This window comes from Ambystoma mexicanum, chromosome 2q (genome assembly GCF_040938575.1).
Source record: "Ambystoma mexicanum isolate Mex_15411 chromosome 2q, UKY_AmexF1_1, whole genome shotgun sequence".
NCBI lineage: Eukaryota > Metazoa > Chordata > Amphibia > Caudata > Ambystomatidae > Ambystoma > Ambystoma mexicanum.
In genome coordinates this window covers 1,105,692,487-1,105,712,362 of record NC_090924.1, presented here as the reverse complement: position 1 = coordinate 1,105,712,362, position 19,876 = coordinate 1,105,692,487, and the positions used below count along the sequence as shown (strand labels likewise).

Sequence of the window (19,876 nt, the reverse complement as noted above, 5' to 3'; positions counted from 1 at the left end):
GAGAAGGTGCATGAGTTAGTGACTGGCAGGTGAATTAGTATGAATGTGATAGTGTGTTTCACTGTTCTGGATGGGGACGTGTCTGTGTGGAGAATGCAGTATGACTGGATGTGAGAGAAGGTGTATGGTCAGTGAATAGTGAGTGAATGAGTAGGAATGTCATAGTGTGTGTTTCAATGTTCTGGCTGGGTGGGTGGTCAACATGTGTGAAAAATCCAGTTCAAGTGGACATGAGAGGCTTATGGGTGAGTGAATGGTGAGTGAGTAGGAATGTGTGTGTGCGTGTAAATGTACGGTGTGGGTGGGTGCCAGTGTGAGTGTATGTGAGAGAAGGTATATGGGTGAGTGACTGGTGGGTGGGTGAATGGGTATGAATGTATTGTGTGTGTGAATTTTCTGGGTGGGTGAGTGCATACCTGTGTGTGTGTGGTGAATGGAGTGGAGTGAATGGAGTGGAGTGAATGGAGTGGGAATGTGAGAGGAGATGTATGGTTGGGTGAAAGGGTGTGTGTGTGTGTGTATATGTGTATGTGTGTGAGGGGGATCACTAGAACATTTTGGACACATTGACTTTGCATGTTTTATTGTTTAATTTTGGGCAACGCCAAGTTCAGGTGTGTCATGACCTGGCTAGACTGGTATTTGGTACAGCCAGTCTACCCATTGGCAAGCAAAATAAGTAGTATTATTACTTCACTAGCCTGACGTTTGGTCTAGCGGTCTGTATATTTCTTACTGTAGCATGACTTTTTACTATCTGAACCTCTATGATGAAGCAAGGATTATAAGTGTTCTTATGGGTCTAAACTGGCTTACATTGAAACCAGTTTGGACATGTTTTCTTATTGTGAATCGTCATGTTTAATGGCCAAAGCAACATGAGTATGTCCTTACATAGGAGTACTGGCATACATTGGCAGAGCCAGCTTTGTGCCTAGTGCTAGTAATGATACTAAAACAAAATCTCAAAGCGACAATGAGTATGTTCTTATATGGGATATTAGCATATGTTGGTGGAGCCAGGATGGAAATGTATGGGCACGACCAGCAGGAAAATGATTTTTATACTGGCATCTATTGCAGGGACCGACATGACAATTCATTGGGATATGTGATTGTGCACCTTTGGTGACTTGCATCTATTGTACTTTTCTTCATGAGTTACCCATACCCTAAAAAACCAAAAAAAGCTGTCTGGCCTTTTACCCAAATTTTCACAGAAAGTGTGCTATGTAATGCACCATATTAACCCATTATAAAAGCATGTACTCATGGGAGGGGAAAGATTTCTCCCGTGTCCCCCAACCCCAATGTTTTTATTTTTAGCCCACCCGCTATACTCAGTCGCAATCGCATACTTGTGGCAAATATATGCACCCTCCAATAAAACAAGTCACCAGACACCACTGGTGGCTGGTATAGTTGGGGACCAGACACAGCCTCCTTCTACGGTATGTGAAACATTTAAGCTTTGATTAAAAAACATATTTACTTCTTTCATTTGGAGTAGTGCATGCCCCTGCAGCAGCATCATCTTCATGGACATTGCACACATGTGGTGGTCCAGGCCGGCCCGGGGTGTGGTGTGCCCTGTGCTTTGTTAAGGAGCTTGGGTGGAGGAAGGGCCCCCAAATATTGTGCTACATCAGTTATTGGGCTCTGCTCACCTTGAACGCATTCAATGTGATGTGAATGGTTGAGAGGAGCCTCAAACTCGACCAGGACCATGTTCTGGTGCAACACTGTTTAAGAAAATAAGCACTGGAGACAGAGTCTCAGAAGTGAGAGAGCCATGGAGAGACCCACCCCTCCCGACTCAAACTCCTTCTTGGAAAGGGCTTTGTGGAAGCTTCATCACGGGCTGGTCCTGGGGGTCATTCAATAAAGCACCTCACACATAGGTCTCTGGAAATTGTAAATGCATTGAGCCCCACTCTTGAGGGAAGTGCAACCCCCCCCGCCCCTCCAGATCTCACCCCGTTAAAAAAGATTGAATAATCATGTATCAAAGCCTAGGACATTAAAGTGTTATTTTCGGCTCTGGGTTGCAGGGGACAACATGTGGTTGCTTGTCACATAGCTTGAAGATAAATTCACTCAGAGACAGGTGGCCTCAGTTTAGACCTGCACAATAGGTTTCTTCTATCGTAGTGGTAGCTGACTCATTTATAGCCAGGGAATTGTGTTGATACTAAAACCTGGAAAATGATTTAATTTTCAGGCCTTGCTCATGCGGCACTTTGATCCTGGGCAAACAGACAGTGCACGCCTCCAAGGTAAGTGCTTTTTTGGCTTGTTTAACACATCAATGCCACAGATAACGAGTACTTCTGTGTCCATTGATCTGTAGATGCTGTAGCCTGCATTAGAGATTTCAGTTACCCTGTTACAAGTACTGGATTATGTTTGTTTTGCATATAGGCCCCATGTCCAATCTGGAAAATAATAGTCCCCAAATGTGTGATCCATGACAAAGCATGCCTCTCTCTGGCCCCTCAGTTATTATATCTGGCTGAAATGAGTGCGCCTGGAAACATGGGTGCTAGACACATCTGAAGGTTGTGTGCCATCGCTCCCTGTGATGTCACTTGGGGGCGGGGGCAAATGACATCACCTACTGTGATGTCATCAGAGCTCACGGGTCATGTGATGTCACTTCCGCTACCACTGACATTTTGGAGAAATGATGTCCCTGGCGCTACTCCTCCACTGCCCAGAGAGCCCTGTCCACAGAGACCCAGCAGTTCATCCTCTCACTCAAATATTATCTGCTGCTGACTTGGGGATCCTGTAGCTGTGCTTTGTGAATGCAACATTATCTTGCGATACTCGTCTGAGATATGGTGCTCATTTATTTTATGGAATGTCATCTGTTTTACATGAGCTATAGAGAGGCCTCTCTTCTGGATCAATGACAATAGCACTCTGTTACGCTACCTGGGGAATAGCTTACAATGTCAAAGGTCACAAGAACAAGTGCTGCTCACTACATAAACTGTAGAGTGTCATCGTCCTTGCCAAGCTGGCATGGATCCTCAAATATGAATCCAACATCTGTGTAGTGGTAGGGTCATTAACACTACCTATAACTCTGCCAGGCCCAGAAACATTGAAGAATGAAGAATCTGGAACTCAGTTTCATAGGGTTGTATGTGTGGGAGTTGTACACCCTAGATAGGGTAGTCCTGCACCTGACACGGTTGCAGAGGAGAGGGCTCTACCAGATGAACCCAAACTTCTTACTGGTTGTTGGGGATGCTCAGTTATTGTCGTTGTTGTCTTTCCTTCATGACTCTGTTCTGCAAGCATGCAAACTTGCAAATGCCTCTCAAATGTAGTCTTGCACTACGTCTTTTGTATGTGTCGACCTGCTGGCCACAGTCTGAAATGCAGCCAATTTAACAACAAAACAAGGGCGAATGAATAACCCCAAAAGATGATCAATATTTTCTTTAATTGTTTTTATAAGTGGGTTATTGTGAAAGATTACCACTAGTTCACTCACCAGCTGAACGATGCTTGGCTCTCTGTGTTATAATGTTCTATTTCTCTTCTGAATAGATTAATTTCAAGCATGTAGATCAATGGATGTAGCAAACTCAGTGACACATTCTGTTTTTCTTCCTAAAAGGTTTGTAGCCAACAGCAAACATTGTGTATGCGCTGCTACTGAGTCGGGATGAAGAAGGCCCAATAAAAATGCTCGATTGTGGCTGTAGCTGTAGTCATTCTCAGCCTTGTTTTGCTCACACAGCAAATCAAGCATATGCAATGATGAATTCCAGAGGGTTGGAACAATCATTTTTAGCTGGTGTTGTGTGAGTTGGTGCTCACCTAAAATGCACTCAAAGCAATTCTCAGGCTCCATGGCAGGCTGAAATGACAGCATACCTTGTGTAACACATGAAGCATATCACAAACAGAGGATCAATCAGTGGCAAAAAGTGTCAACATAAGGTATAGAACATGTATAAAGCAAGAGCCATGCTTTGTTTTCCCTGAGCCATAAAGCAGACAATGGCATTGGCACCATTGTCTGCTGTCACAAGGCCCAATCCTAGTTCCCAGCGAGGTAGCCACTCTGTCACAACCTGCTTCATTTTACCCCAGATGTATGCTCATATTCGGCTTCTACAATCAAAAGCTTGCATACACAAAGTGTTTTTAAAAGAAATGTATTTATTTCAGAAAAAGTTTATTCCAGTTTACATAGAAACGTTTCACCCTAATTTCCTAATACACAATTCAATTATAAAAAGAACAGAATTTATCCAATGCAATAACATGCAAAAAAGCAAGGACAATCAGGGAAGGCTTTTCCAAGCACTCCTGTCACCTTAGTCCCAGATTTCACGCCACTTATCCTCCCCCTGCTGTACAATCAATTTCAATTTTACAAAAATGATTTCCATTTGTCTGATCTTATTCTTCTTAACACAGTCAGATTCTGATATTTCAAGCAAGGTTACCTCCTCCAAAAAGGTACAGCATTGATGAAGTTTTTTCAAGAAAGGACACAACTTCAATCTGTTTTCGAGAGCCCTCACTCAGGTAAAACCCCAAACTAGGCTCTTCTGTCAATAATAGCTTATAGAACAGAGTCAGACTGTGCTTTGTATACTGTGGCCACCATGATGTTAAGCCCACCTCAAGACGAATTGCACTAATTGGGGTTGATTTAGGGAGTCCCAGGACTGCCATCCACATATTTCCTTCCCGGCAGTCTAGAAATATTCAATTTTTAAAGGAAATCAATTCATATCCATATTATATGGTTGCTGTTACTTTAAGTTTGTACAATTCAATAAGTAGTCCTAGGGAAAACATACACCATTTTATCTTCAAAGCCTTCATGAGAGAGATATATGGCAGCACTTTCGCCTTCATTTTCTCTTTTTGATTCTTGACTGGGCAGTTTGACTGGGCAGTTTGAAGGAATCGGCAAACAAAACGGTTTATTTTACGTTTTGTTTTTGGATATTATGCAGCTGCTTGGATGACATTGCTTGCTCACCACTAGAAGGGGAGGTGACCCAATGCACCATTACAGCCATGCTGTAGTGCAATTTCCAACCATCTATCCAAGGCTTTTCTCACATCAAAAACTACTGTATGATTCAAAGCAGTGACAGCCTTGATTTCAAAGTCTGAATGACAATTTGCCAGCTGGCATCAACACTTGTCATCGTCTCTATGAAACCTTTGAGTTCAACAAAGGCAAATGGCAGGCGTTCTACTGCCAGCATCATCAAGTGTAGCACTGAACAGATGTACTCGTGGGTGATAATTATATTTCTGACTGCGCTCAAATGACACTCTCTGGGCTTGTGCATTAACATTGTTCACCTACTGCTACTTTGTGTTTGGGTGCTGCAGATGGCAGTTCCAAAAACACTACTTTGCTACAGTACTGGCACACCTCCCACTTCTGGGTTCTGTGCAGAGGGCAATGGCAGCATTCTGACGAGTGTTGTTGGCTTTGTAATATGTTGTTCCTTTAATAATTTGTATATCTTTCGTCACGTCTAGCAACAATGTGCAAAATGTTTCTTTGAGGTTTTGTTTGCTAAAACATGGGGAACAAGCTCACGATTATACATTGTGTCTCTATATGGGACCCTGGACTAAGTCTATGCCAGACCTAGTACTAAACCAGAAACACTAATGTTGACACTAACTGTACCAGATATCAAACTCTATAGATCACAAATATACGCATATCACACAATAACCAACCATACCCAGCTTCTGTGATTCTTTAATTCACTTTATGGATCTTCTGCAAACCATAAAGAAACACAGAGAATACTATCACAATGCGCGTTCATGAGATGCATGTAAAACATCGGTAAACATCATATTGTGCATTGCTACATCCCCAATTACCCCTTCTTTTGTTTAGGATGGTTCTCATCAGTGCCTCTAAACAGCCCCAAATCACACATACGCTGCACACTGGCACCCCTTTTACATTGGTACTTATCTTCCCTAGTGGGATCAGTGGCTCTGTTGAAATTAGTGCACAGTTAAAATTTGGACAATAATTATCCCCCCCGAGTGCCATGCATCTAGATGATGTTGCTTCATATCAACAGCAAAGATGAAATGCCCAGATTGGTCCCTGCCTTACCACACGACACAACATGTCTGCATAGTTTGCAGATGGGAAAATGCTGTTCTTGAAGATTTATAAAGAAATCCCACTCTGTAGTCATGAGCTGCGGACTTAAAGTAGGTGTAATTGACTATTGAGAAGAGGCAGAAGAAAAGGGAACAAGGCACTCTGCAAGATGCACAGTTGCAATTGGCGGTACAGATTGCTGTGATGATCCATTAGGTGATGTCCTTGATGGAGATACACCATTGTCACAATACCTCAGGATTTCTGATTTCTCGCAATGAGAGTGTAAACATTATGTTTGCTTTGTGGTGTTATTTGTTCACTCTGAGCTGTATGGGGATGCCTTTTTAGGCTGTGTTTGTTCCTCCAACCATCCTGCTGGGACACTCATGGAGAAAGAATCATGATCACTGTTTGTCTTTGTAAAAAATCTCCTAGTGTTCTCTAGTGACAAGAGGGAGGTGTTGCCAGCCTCCTGGTCCTCATCATGACCTTCCTCTAAATCACATTTATTGTCATCATCCAAACCATAGGCCAAATCATAGGCCAAAAGTGTGGAGGGTGTGGCAGATGCAGTGGATCTGCTTGGCTGAGAAACATCCTGCTCCTCTAATATGGGCAATTGGAAATGGATGTGCTGCCACTGGCCTACTGCTGAGAATTGCAACCTCAAACCCCCAAAGAACATCTGTGCCTCTGCCACAGATTCAGTGGGAGCCTCTTCAGCTGGCACCTCAATGGATCCTTGCAGATCCTGGACAAACAGGGTGGTCTATTGCAACAAGGGACGCTGCGATACATCCTTACTTGTGTTAGGCTTTATGGCTGCCTGCACTGAAGTGGATGAACCAGCTAAGCCACAGATGGCGTTGGAGGTACTAGCTTAGTGGTGGATGTACAATTTGTGATTGACTGACTTTGTAATACTCTACTACCAAAGATGTGTGCGTTCCCAGAATTGTTTATGTAGTGAAATGTGAAGCATTTCCATGCCACCTTCCTCTCACTCGCCCACATTTGGCCTTTGGCTCTGAGGACATCTTAATTGGTGCTGTCAATTGCCTCAAACACAATAAACTGTTAGCCCCTTTATCAAGGGTAGTATCGCCACTGACTGTGATAACCAACACCACCTCGAACAGTTCATCCAATACTCCAATATATTATCTTCCTCCAAAATGTGTCAACAGCTTATTTTGTGTGTTTTTTTGTTCCCTCAAAATTGTGGCAAATACATTTGTTTCAGCTGGTCGTGTTTAATTGTGTTTAATCAAGTGGCCCCAGTGCATATAGGCAGAGAAAGTTAAATCTCTCCAAAACAGCACCCGTTATCACCACATCCAAAGATTTTTACAGTACCCACTAATTTGTCTATGTTGTTCCATAGTTGTGGAAAGTAAATTCTCTTCAACTGTCTGTGCGTGAATGTGTGTCAAGTTAAGCAGCCCCTATGAAAAGTAAACTGTTGTGTTGCCTAGCAGAGAATTATTTCCAAAGGCTAGCCCGTCCTTCTATGGAATGCAGATTGATTTTAATTGATAATTGCAATAATAAAAAATAACATTATGTTCGTTCGAGCACTGCCTAAACGCGCCCTACTCAGTTTCTCTCATACAATAATACATGCACTACATGCAGTGATGTTCTGTTTGCCCCAAAAGCCCTAACTATAAAAGAACATTAAATGGTGCAGCTCTCAAACAGAAACAAACACCAGTTCACACCAGCCTCCTCCCTTTCTGAAAAGTTCACTCTGAATGCTGAAGAGGTTCAACAGCTTCCCTGTGAATAACCAGTTTAATCAGCCTGCCCATACTCATGTATCTGATTCGAGCAAATAATTTGGCTGATGCTTAATCGGATGCCAAGTAATTGCATTTAATGCCATCTTTCTCTTGCCAAGTCTGTGATAATTTTCAGTGCACAATTTATTACATGTTATCTGCTTGTGTATATATCTAATTGAACATTTTGTTCATTTATGAACACTATATTAATGATTAATAGTGGCACTATCTACGGAAGAGCAACTTGTAAAAATGCTCTGCCAACTGCCACACTTGCTATCGATGTGTGTTGTTTAATTTTGCTTCTCACAGGAGACCACCCTTAATTGTCCCCATTTCAGAAATGTTTGAAGATTGTTGTTAATGCATCCATACAACTTTTAATAAAAGAGGATTGTCTTGATTTAAATGATCCATCACTCTCTCAATTGTCGAATAATTGTTGAACTCGAAATATGTTTTGTTCAGTATGAAATCGAATTTCAGTGACTGTTTAGCTCAGAAATTATTTACAATGTTCTTTCCAGAAATAACTTCAATGTTCACTGGCAAGGGACAATACATTTACTATATTTTGTGTACTCAGCAATGTCATTCTTCTCTGTTTTCACCCTGGCAGACCAATTGCCAATGACAATGATGTACACTTCTTTTCTTTCTTTATAAATTCAAGTTATATGTCTAGCCACCTGCCATAGATGTGTACACGGTTATATATTTCCGTTTTGACTTAGCATAGTTCTGCAAATATTTGCATTTCTTGACATAGACATGTGTACTTCATAATTGATAAATACAGTAAATGCAATGCTGACTACTTATCAGTAAATTGAATTGTGTGAGTTGTGCATTGTGGATTATCTGATACAAATGCAATGAAATAGAAGAAATAATAAGAGCACAATAAAGCAGGACAGCACGTTATTCACATTTTATTCAGAACGAACAGATTCCTGGCACTTCATTGTGTAAACACTAGCAATGATTGCTTGCAGGTCAAATTGTTATTCTAAACTGGCTGCCATGTGTTACTAAAAAACACCCAGTTGGATGTGCACGGGGACGTCTGAGTATGTATATTTGTGTAGGAGAGCAGCAGGGCATTGGCAGTTGGGTGGGCCAGATGGTGGCTTGCGTTGTCCAGTGCAGTCGAACACAGTATCCAGATTATATTGACATTCTAGTAAGGAAAAACATTGTGCACATGAACATTGATCATATTCCTGGTAACAGCAACAAATATAAAACTAGAAAATATTTCAACATTTCAACTACAGACAATAGTCACTAAAGACACATTCGAGTGGCACCGCAGCACACCGGCGGCTGAATGCTGGTGAGCAGGAATGCTGAGGGAGGAAGCTTGCCAGAGTGTGAAAAAGATCATGTGCAAAAAGGTAGCGAGTATGCCACTACCGAGGAGATTCATAGTATAGCCCACATAGAGGTAAGTGTATCTGCGGAGGGTGGGTGGAAGTGAACTTGAGAGTGAAATAGCGAAATCAATACAAGAATCCAGATATAAATGCCTGGTTTAAAAACATGTGAACTAAATCCTTGTTAGATAGATTTACATTGTTTATGCTCACGTGAGCCCCCAGCACATTTTGCTGGACTGCTGGATTTCTGGCTGTTCCCCTGAGTGCCAACCTTTTCCACACTCACTCATGCCATGTGAAGTACTGAGCTGCTAGAGGGCTACCCTGTTCTCACTGCTCCGGTAACCTTTTGGTTTAGTGTGACTATCGAACTGGGCAACCCACAGTAGACAAACCCAAAACGGTCCTTGTTGTTATATATACAGTGTTCTTTTTTCACCTTTCTATAAGGGAAAGTGTGGAAATATATGCTTCCACTAAGCTTGAACTGTTATGCAGCCTAGAGCTGGACTCATGGACAATGTGGAGTGAGCCAGAGGACAAGTATATACCATCACCACTAAAATGGGGCAAACAATATGGGATATCTTGCTTCATTCACGTGGGGTTATTCATAATGTTGTCTGTGTCCCTCACAGGAGTGTGCAGTCACTATTCCCCTTAGCCCTCTCATTCAATCTTAAATAGCACCCATGTCCAAGTGCCAATTCAAAACCGTGTTCTTAAAACTGGAATCCCACAACAACATGAAAAATATTTCCTTTAGCAAGGTCGACTGGCTTCAGTGCTCAGATACTTGTGCGCCTTTGTCAGGATCAGTACAAATCACTTTGACGGGTCAAATCAGCGTATCTGGGACAGGCGATCTGTGAAGAGAGACACTCAGCTTCTATACTATAAGTGCTATATTTCACTTTTCAATTGCACAAACATGCACTCTTCTTTCTCTGGCATTTATAATTAGACCAACTTTGATAAGCAGTATAGTGAAATATTGTGCCACCAACCTACTGTTCCACAAGCTTTGCATTTTGCCCACCAGTCTTTACATACTGCAAATTCTAACACGTGGACGCAATGCATGAATTCATGCATATAGTGCTTTCATACTTACATATATTTGTATATTGCGTTTCTCCTATATTGAGGTAGACTAACCAATCAATCGAGAGATTCCATTTCTTAAAAGGTCACACCATCCTCAAAATGACTCCAAAGAAACAAGGTGGAGCTAGTAAGAAAGAAAGTGCCTGTCCCCAAGGAAACCAGAAGCGAGTCTCAGTCAGGGATAAGGAAAAACTGAAGGATGATGGATCAAAGGTTTTACATCATTCCTAAAAAACTGCGTTGCTCAGGAAAAAACTCCAGACTATAAATTGTAGCCTTCCATGGCATTATAGAAAGAGAGAACCCATATGCAAATTAGGCTGGGGCTAACCCCAAAAGGGGTAGTCCTACCCAAACTACATGGTCACCTCCCTTCTGCACAAGACCACAAGCAAAACTAGCTATTCTTTGTGCTCATTGGCCATCATCAGTGAGGTGACGGTTGGTTCTCTAGGCCCAGGATGTTTGGGCCTGACACCCTAATGACCCTAATCCTAATAATGCTAAAGAGGAACCAGAACGTTCTACCCTGCACATTTACTCTTCAAGTATCTGAGAATTTGGCACAGGCATTTCTGGAAGACCTGGACTATTTGCCCGATTCTGCTGCTGACTCTGGATGACAACCATGCAGAAGACTGAGCCTCATGTTTCTGGGGCCTGCTGAAGCACTGGAGAAACTGTGACATAGAAAACACTGAACACTTTAACATCAATATTGATTCAACCCAGATGCCTGAGGTATTCCTTCCCCAAAAATTACAGTGCAACATATACATCATTTATCATGCAAGACATTCTTGATTCCAATGACACTGGTCTAGTGGTTTCAGAGAGCCGGAAAGCCATCAATCAAGTTATTTGGATGTGCAATGTCTGCTGCACAAAGAGGAGATGCTGTGTGGGGATGCTGTAATGGGGAAATGCATTATGTTAGTCCTGTTGCTGCAGTAAATGAAACAGTCATGGTCATTGGCCAGGTTATCAACTAGGATGGCCAAGGGTGTAGAGGAGATGATACCCTTGTGTGGTCTGTTATTGTTCTCGGATGGTGCTTGGTTGGTAGGCATGAATGGTTTCCTCGCCTGTTCTTCTTCCATGATGCAATGAATTTCAAAAGAGGACGCCACTGTCAGCCCCCGAGCTGCTTTACCTTGGAAGCAAGGACCCTTATTGCTTTTCCACAGTCTATTTTGAGAGAACCGCAGTCTTTCTTAGAAAGTGAAAATGCATGACATGTGGGCCTGCAGAGTTCTGTGAACATCTTCTTTGCGCAAGTGCATGCAGAGGTGTCATGACTTTACAGTTGTAGGTTATTTTATGGTCCCTCAAAGGGACAACCCCCCCCCCCGCCCCACACACACTAGAAGCACTCCCATGGGCCCAATTGTCCCTCCTGCATGGCCTCTGCTATCTGGACTCCAAGAGGTTTTCTGTTACCAAATGTACCATAGCTTTGGGATTGACTCCAAAGAAAACAAATGCAGTACATTACAATATTGTGTTGTCACATACACTGTAATCCAGCACGCACGTTAGGCAGGGTACTAGAGGCATACATTAGGGTGTGCCTGACAGAGAAGTAAGGGAAGAGGCATACAGTAATACATTTACATATCTTCATCATTGAAAAGTACCTTCGATTTTATTGAATGCAAAAAAAACCTTCTGTTTCTTAGCTATTTTCTTTTTAAAGGTAGGCGCTCAATGTTCCTAAACTGTTAAATCCACTTACATGAGCTGTTTCCATAGCATGGCCCCCCAGGATGGAACAGTTTTGCCTCCATTTAGAACAAGGCACCCACTCCACATCCGGTGTTGGAAAATACTGAATGGTGTTCAGACATGAGCCTGCGGTAATGTTCCTATGCTGGAATCTCTCTCATGTTTAACCTCGGCAAATTCCTTCTATTATGGTCATTCTTTTTTCTTCCCAGTGACTTCAAATTTGAATGTTGTTGGATTGTCCCAGTACTATACTGTAGGTGATTTTAGCTTGAAGTTGTAAATTAAGACGTTGCGCTGAGTCGACAGAAGTTAACTTGATTTTGAAGCCTAAGGAAATACTTCACTTGATGGCCATGTTTAATGGTGGATGGTGCCTTTGGTTGAGGACCTAGTGATGTTAACGGCCTGCAACCCTTCTGGAACTTTTAATGTGAATTCATGTCCCCATACTGCCCATATATTGCTCAGTATGGTGTTGCTGGGACACTGCAAAGAGAACCTCTTGGCTCTAAGTAAAAGCATATGGCGATCACCAAGTTGCTCCAAGTCTGTCACCTCTCTAGAACTGTTATTTGGAAAATAATGGCTAAAGGTTTGATACTGTGTTTTTAATCGGTATTTCAGAGTTGCATGAATAATGAGAAAGAGTGCATGGCCATCTGAGAGGACCACACTTTGAGTGTTCCCCTAGGCTCCAAAAACAGTGGCGGAATGTATGCCTCAGCAGTTAAATACCCTTCTCCATATTATTCAAAAGAGAAGGTGAGCAAGAGTTAAGGGACTGTAGACAGCTCTTGCATTTCAGCTACAGCATCAATGGGAGTCCCTTACCAAAGATGCTATATTCCAGTTCTAGACCTTGCTTTGCTACAATGCTCAGAAAGCAATTGATGGAGAACTTAAACCCATATTTGGGACATGGGCACTTCCCTGGTAACAATATACGACCACAATATCAGTGACTAGGATTTTTACACCGTTTAGATGAGTAATTCCAAGCTACTTTCTACTTGGGGAGCAAAGTTGATCACAAACTGGTCTTGATCACTCTGCTCACAATAAGGCCTGGGGGTACCAAAGTTTTTGAGGGGGTCTAAGTGAAGTATGGATCAAGGGAGGTGGCATGAAGTTAATTTCTCTGCTGCCCTGTCCACCCTCCCAATGAAAATACAGGCACCACACAGCTCTGATTATGCAAGCCCTCTGGACACTTCACAGTGTGGGGACAAATAGTCAAAGGCTAAGTACATTTCAGCAATACACAAGGAAGCACTGGGTGCGCATTACATGGCCTGCAGTAGCAGCCATGTTGTTATGGTTAAGTTGCTAAACCCATAGGAAGAACACTTTTTGGGAATGTATTCTGAAGACCCCATATTCAATGCCTTTGACTAATTCAGAGGCATGTAGTTTTGCTGTTTTTGGTTGAAGGCGTATTATAGCTTGAAATAGGTGCACTGTTTCAATTATGATGCTCTCATATAAGTTAAGTTGTTGAAGGGGTTTTGGTAGTGGGAATAATTCCAAGTTATTTGTGATAGCACGTGAAGGTGTTTGGGTGTTGTCAAGTTTTGCAGTGCAGTAACTGCAAAGTATTAAGGGGTTAGTAATTTCGTATTTGTTTTCTGCTATGAGATAGAGAGTTAATTGGAACCACTTGGAATCTTCATTTTCTTCTATTTTGTACATTATGTCTACAGTTGTTGTGCTATTTTTATAAAAAGTCTTGCGTCAAAACACACACACATGGTTTGGTACTTCAGCAGATGTACCTTTAAACGTTAGTATTTCTTTTTTGTATGTGTGTGGTAGAAGGTTGCCATCTGTAAAGCTGTTGCTAGTCTGTTGTAAAGCTATTGCATTTTGTAAGTGGCTTTCACTTCCAAAATATTTTCTCTGGATATGCTCTATTTCTTCGAGTAGTCATTTGGCAGTACCATGTAGACGATTGTTATTTAAACTGGCTAGTGCTAAAGCAGGACTTTTGGCATAGTACAGTTTATGAACCAGATTTCTTATAGTTGAATGGTGTGTTGATATCATTTTGATATGGTGTCGAAATGCAGGCTAATGAATATCCTTGTAGTCCTGTGTATTTGCGCACTGTACAGGAGTCCATATTTTTGAATTTGGCTTTGCCATTCACATACTTATTGAGGAACTGGTGTAAAGATTTGAAAGATTTTGAGGCTATGTTACACATTGATGTGTACAGACATTTGTAGACTGGACGTATTGGTTCAGTGGAATGGAGAGTTGATACTAAGTTTTCTGGGGATATTTTTGTGAGCACCGTTTCTTGGTCCATAATGGTATTATTAAGTTTTTTGTACCATCGTCCACTGCTATGTATGGCAATTGGGTTTAATTGCGTTTGTATGCGTTTAATTGCGTTTAATTGCGTTTGTATGCATCTTCATTGAAATATGGTTCTGTTCTCGTGGTGTGACTCCATTCACCTCCACCGATGTTTATGAAGATATCTTTGTTGATATTCCGTTTATTGAGAAGTCTTTTTTGTAGTTTAGTACTTAGTTTTGTTAGTGGTTTCATTCTGTTTTAAAAATAAAATAAATAATGTTCTTTTGAAAAGGATTGCACTGTCTATGAGAGCTTCTAGGATGAGCTTCTAGGATTCATTTTCTACGGTAGAGTTTTAAGGATTGTGCGTGATTTCTCAACTTTTTTTATGAGGTTCTGAAGAACTCTGTGGCACAACATTTTTTGTAAAATAATTTTTTGGGTATGCTTACTTGTGGCTACATCAAGATTTATAGGTGCAGTGTTAGCACTAGTGGTAGCTGCTGTCTTGTTAATCACTTTCTGTTTCGTGGTACATTTTGAAAGAGGAGGCACTGTTTCTGTACTGGAAACTGGTTTTGTTTCGCTTAGTGACTGTATTAGCTGTTCTGTTTGAACTTTTTGTACAAATTCTCCTAGAGGTGGATGCTTATTTTGGAGACTTTTATTTTGATTTTATTACTTCTGCGTTGCTTTCTATGGAGTTGTTTTTTGGTAGGCATTCTTTGGGTTCTTTTGGAGAAAAAAATAAAGTGCGGATTGGGATGTTGTGTAGTGTATGTGTGCTTTATGCATGAGTGTCTGAGTATGATGGTAAGGATGTATGTAGAGGTGTGTGATTGTGCAATGAGCTGCTACTTCAGGTTGGGAAGGCTATTCTCGTATTTGTGTGTTTCTATACTGGTGTTCAGATGACAATACAAAGTATGCAGCTGCTGAGGGGAAGTAGTAATACTGAATCTTATGTTGCAGGGTTAATCCAATTATTTGTTCTACAATACTAGAATTCTACAGTGTTTGAGTAACAGTTAGAACATTATGGCAGTATTGCACTTACTTTTTTGGATGGAAAGAGCAGGTTTCTTCTGAGTTCTGGTTTGTACTTCAGACGCTGCCGCCTTTAAGGAGAGTGGTCTTTGCTGTAATTGTGAAAGAAAGAAGTTACTAAATATGTGTGTTAGTAGCACTGTTGTTAATGTAGACATTAATTTCTTTGTTTTTGCAGTAGTAGTACTTTCTGATAACTGTGCATAGCATGTAGATGCACTTTCCTTTGCCTATGTGCATTCTGTACATTTTACTTAGAATCTGTTAGTTGAACACACTTTAGAAATGAATCCAATAGTAAGCACACAGAGCACACTTGGTTTTTTAAGGCAGTGTTATTGGATGTTAGGAGTAGAAGAAATAACTTTCCTTTTTTTTCTATTTATACAGGGTAAATGGCAGGAATTGTGGGGAAAAGCATGCAATGTATGCATTTCTGAAGGTGTGGGAAATAAAGCAGAAGGATTTGATGGGTTCAGCAGCTTATTACTCTGCAGGATAGTTGTAGGAGAGAAGGTTCAAATAAGAAAATCTGGAAAAGTGGCAAAGGGACTAAGCAAGTTTACCAGACTGCAGGTGATTACCAAACTACTGGGTGATCCTGTGGTACTTGGAGATGGGAGAGTCTGAAATAAAGTAAGGGTTGCAATGAAGGGTCTGGTACTTGCATTGCAGACTGAAGGGAAGGGGGAAATGTTGTGTGTCTTGTTTTACTAAACTTTTTGTACATAGTTGTACATGATGTGATAGACAGACATGACTGCACCTGTGTATAGTTGAATGCTGTTGTAAATTCTAGAACAGAATGGGCAACCTGTTGGAATAAGAGAGCTGTCTAGATTGGAAGAACAGTTGTAGAGGCAGTGGTGTTGTTTCAGCTGGGAGCCTTTCAAATGATATTGGCTATCTGTGTGCATGCGAAAAGATGCATGTATTCATCCTGGCTGTATGACATTTTATAACACACTAGAAAGCCTTCTCCCACAATTATGCTGTTATTTCTCCCATCTTTTTACATGAAATGACACTTTGTTAGACACATATATGTGTGTATTGTCTGATTACTATTATAATCATTTCTAAAGGGCGTTCATATGATAGAATGTATGTTAAATAGGCAGAATGTATATAAAGGAAATTGTATGTCCATCCTATGCACTATAATGCATTAAATGCAATTATGGTTGAAATGTGGATAAATAGGTGGCAGTGGTTACACAAATGATAGAATGAATGAAGAAAATAACAGTTTGAACATTAGTTAGTAATATGGCTAAATACAAATGTGGAGAGCAGACAGCTTTACAAGTGACACTTGATCATAGCAGATGGGAGAAATGACAGTAAGCTTGTTTTACAGGTTATACAGGATAAGTGGCAGTTACCCTGTGTAAATGCATTTATACAAGAGCTGTACATATACTGTGCAGAAAATATTCATACCTGTAGTTTGTGTTCATGCATGTGGATGTGCATGAATCTGCAAGTAGAAATCTTGGAGAGTTTTATACTAGTTGTTTAGGTGCTTTACAAACACAGCCCAATTGTACTCAGAGTGATCAACAGTACATCTAAAGTGCTGAACTGTGATGATGGAGTTAGATGTACAGTAATTGGATGTTATTGGTGGATGGTTTGACTGCTTAACAGTAGCCAATGAGGGTATGGTGCAGAGAGTGAAGTGGAAAGGGTAGAAGGGCTTCCCCAGTCTTACGTGCTCCACGGACACCACGGGTGTTTGCGGACAGGGTGTGCCACATCCGTGGCTTCTCAAAATGTCTGGCATGGAAATAGGGCTACGGGAAGTAGCCAATCAGGTGCTGATGGTGTCATTCATATGGAGAGAGGGTAATCATTTATTTCATTGCTGTATGCTGTGAAGATGTCTGTGGTTGCTGAGATGGACAGAGTTAGAGTGTGGATAGTGGGAGACCATTATATGACTAATCTGCAGTGGTATGCAAACATATGTGGCATTTCAGACAATGTTGGAATGCAGGTAGTGGAGGCTACCTGGTGTGATGTGCCAGGGAAAAATGTGCAAGTTGTTTATACACTTTGTAGAAATATGGTTTATTTTAACACTCCTGATATTATGGTGGTAAATTGTGGAGCAATGTATTTGAGATATCTGAGTGCAACAAGTTTGCTGGGTGCACTGAAGCAGTTGCTAAAGGAACTGATGCACCTGTTTCCATCTGCTAACATCATTTTTTCACATATAGCACCTAGGACTGCATGGATGTCTTGTTATGTATGTAATCCTCAACAAGACATAGGAAGATGTCTTGTTAATAAAGGAATATCTTGTTTTATGTATTCTGTTGGAATGTCATCATTCCAAAATGAGAACCTTTTGCTAGACGGTGCTATTTTTTCTTGTGATGGAATAACTTTCACAGATTTTGATCATGCAATATTTCTTGGTAACATGCAGACCTCAATCAGGAAGTTGTTGTGAAGACATGTAACAGATACAATCTGAAAAAGCCTAAAAAAATCCTGAAAAATGTGCAAACATAAAACAAATAAAAAAAGGCTCTTTTCGGAGCCAACTTCAAAGGGGAAGTGGGGCACACTATTTACATTTTAATTCCCCACATTCAGATTTTACGATTTGTCTGCATACATCGTGCTTGTCCGCAGACAGAGCTCATTACATACAGGATTTTGAGGCTGAGAGTCATGCAAATGAGACCTAGCAGGGCAAGGGATTGGTCAATAAGGTTTACTGGGTGTGATGTGTAAGGAGAGACTTTGTCAGAAAGTATTTTTCCTGAGAGGAGAGCAGGTTGCTATGGCTGTGTCTTTCAGAGGCAGGTTGTCTGGATTTTGGGAGACTCGTGGATGAATTGGTTGGAGGTACATGCAGGTCATTGTGGAGTGGCTGCACATCTTGGATTCCCGCATGTGGAAGTGCACTGTCATGGAGTGCGTGCAATGAAGTGGCTGGATTTGGTTCCTCTTTGTGCTACTTTGGTGACACAGTGGGCCTCATTACGACCCTGGCGGTAAGGGGTTAACGCCAGCGTTAGCTGCACCGACCCCTTACCGCCAACTACGAGGTCCCTTAGCGCCATGGCGCTTTTAACACCTGCTTTTAGCAGGTGTTAAAATCCATGGCGCTAAGGGACCATGGAGTTAATTACGCCACCGTAATTTACGGTGGCGTAATTAACGCCTTCCCCACTCCCATTATGCCCTATGGGGAAAAAATGGGAATGGGGAAGGGTAAATGGGGATTGGGGACTTACCGCCCCGCCGACCTCGGAATGGGGCGGTAAGTCCGCCAACCACCATGGCGTAAACGTAGTTTACGCCATGGTGGTAAAGTCACGGCCCAGGCCGTAACTTACCGCCTGGGTCGTAATGAGGCCCAGTGTCATCCAGACATCATTATTATTCTCTGGCATCGCCTTGCAATTTGCAATGAAAGAAGGACTTGGGGAAAGTCATGGACATGTTTCCAAACTCCCAAGTAATTTTTTCCTGTATTGCGCAGAGACAAATGTGGCTGAGTTCTTCTTCATTTGGTCCACAAATGGAGAAAGCGAGGCGCAATGTCAACAAGACTGTTTGTGCCTTTTTGAGAGATGTTGGCATGTCCTCTTTTCACAATGAAAATATTATGTTTCGTAGTACACACATTTTATGCAGAAATGGAGTACATCTTACTTATTTTGGCAATCAGATTTTTCTGCGAACTATACAAAATGCATTGCAACCCTTTTTGCAATAATAGCAATCTTTTTTCCAGTAGGTGTTGACCATTTGAAGTTTTTGAAACAGTAAAAACACCAGAGAAGAGTGCAATGTTTTTGATAGTGCAGCACCCCAAAAATGTCAATGTCTGCGAACTGTCCGTGGACTTCTAAAAATGCACAGGGCCCTGTACTATTTATTTACCACTTCTATTTCTAAACTGTGAAAGGCGGCTCTGAAAAGAGCCTTTTTTTGGGGGTTTTGTTGTTTTATATTTTTTGGGGGGTTTTAAACACGACACACAAGGAAAGGAAGGGAAGGGAAAGGAGGGTAAGGAAGGGGCACCAACCACGGGGATAAGAAAGGGCAGGTGACGAGAGGATGATGTTGGGTGGGCCTTAATCGGGTAGGGGGCAGTTCTTCTCATGCTCCCGGACCGCAGCCTCCAAAGCACTTTGAAGGTTCTCCCTCCTGCAGAGTACTGCTGTGACCCTTGAAAGGTAAGGGTCAACAGCATCACATATGGCCTGCGAGGCAGCTGGAGGGATGCGCTGCCCCACAGGAGTACCTCTTGTTGTGGCAGGAACAGAAACGGAAGAGGCTGCAGGGGAACTCAACCTACTACTTCTATCGCAAGGTACAACCTTACAAATAGCCCCACAGTGGAACTACCTTAGGTGTCACTTCATTGAGGTAGTACCATA

The 19,876-nt window shown here is 41.7% G+C and overlaps 1 protein-coding gene across 1 annotated transcript in view; it reads left to right on the top strand.

The window, feature by feature from the left end:
* The window catches only part of CALCR (calcitonin receptor), a 2,903,406-nt gene that overhangs the window by 2,796,908 nt on the left and 86,622 nt on the right, over positions 1-19,876 (top strand). The window lies entirely within an intron of this gene.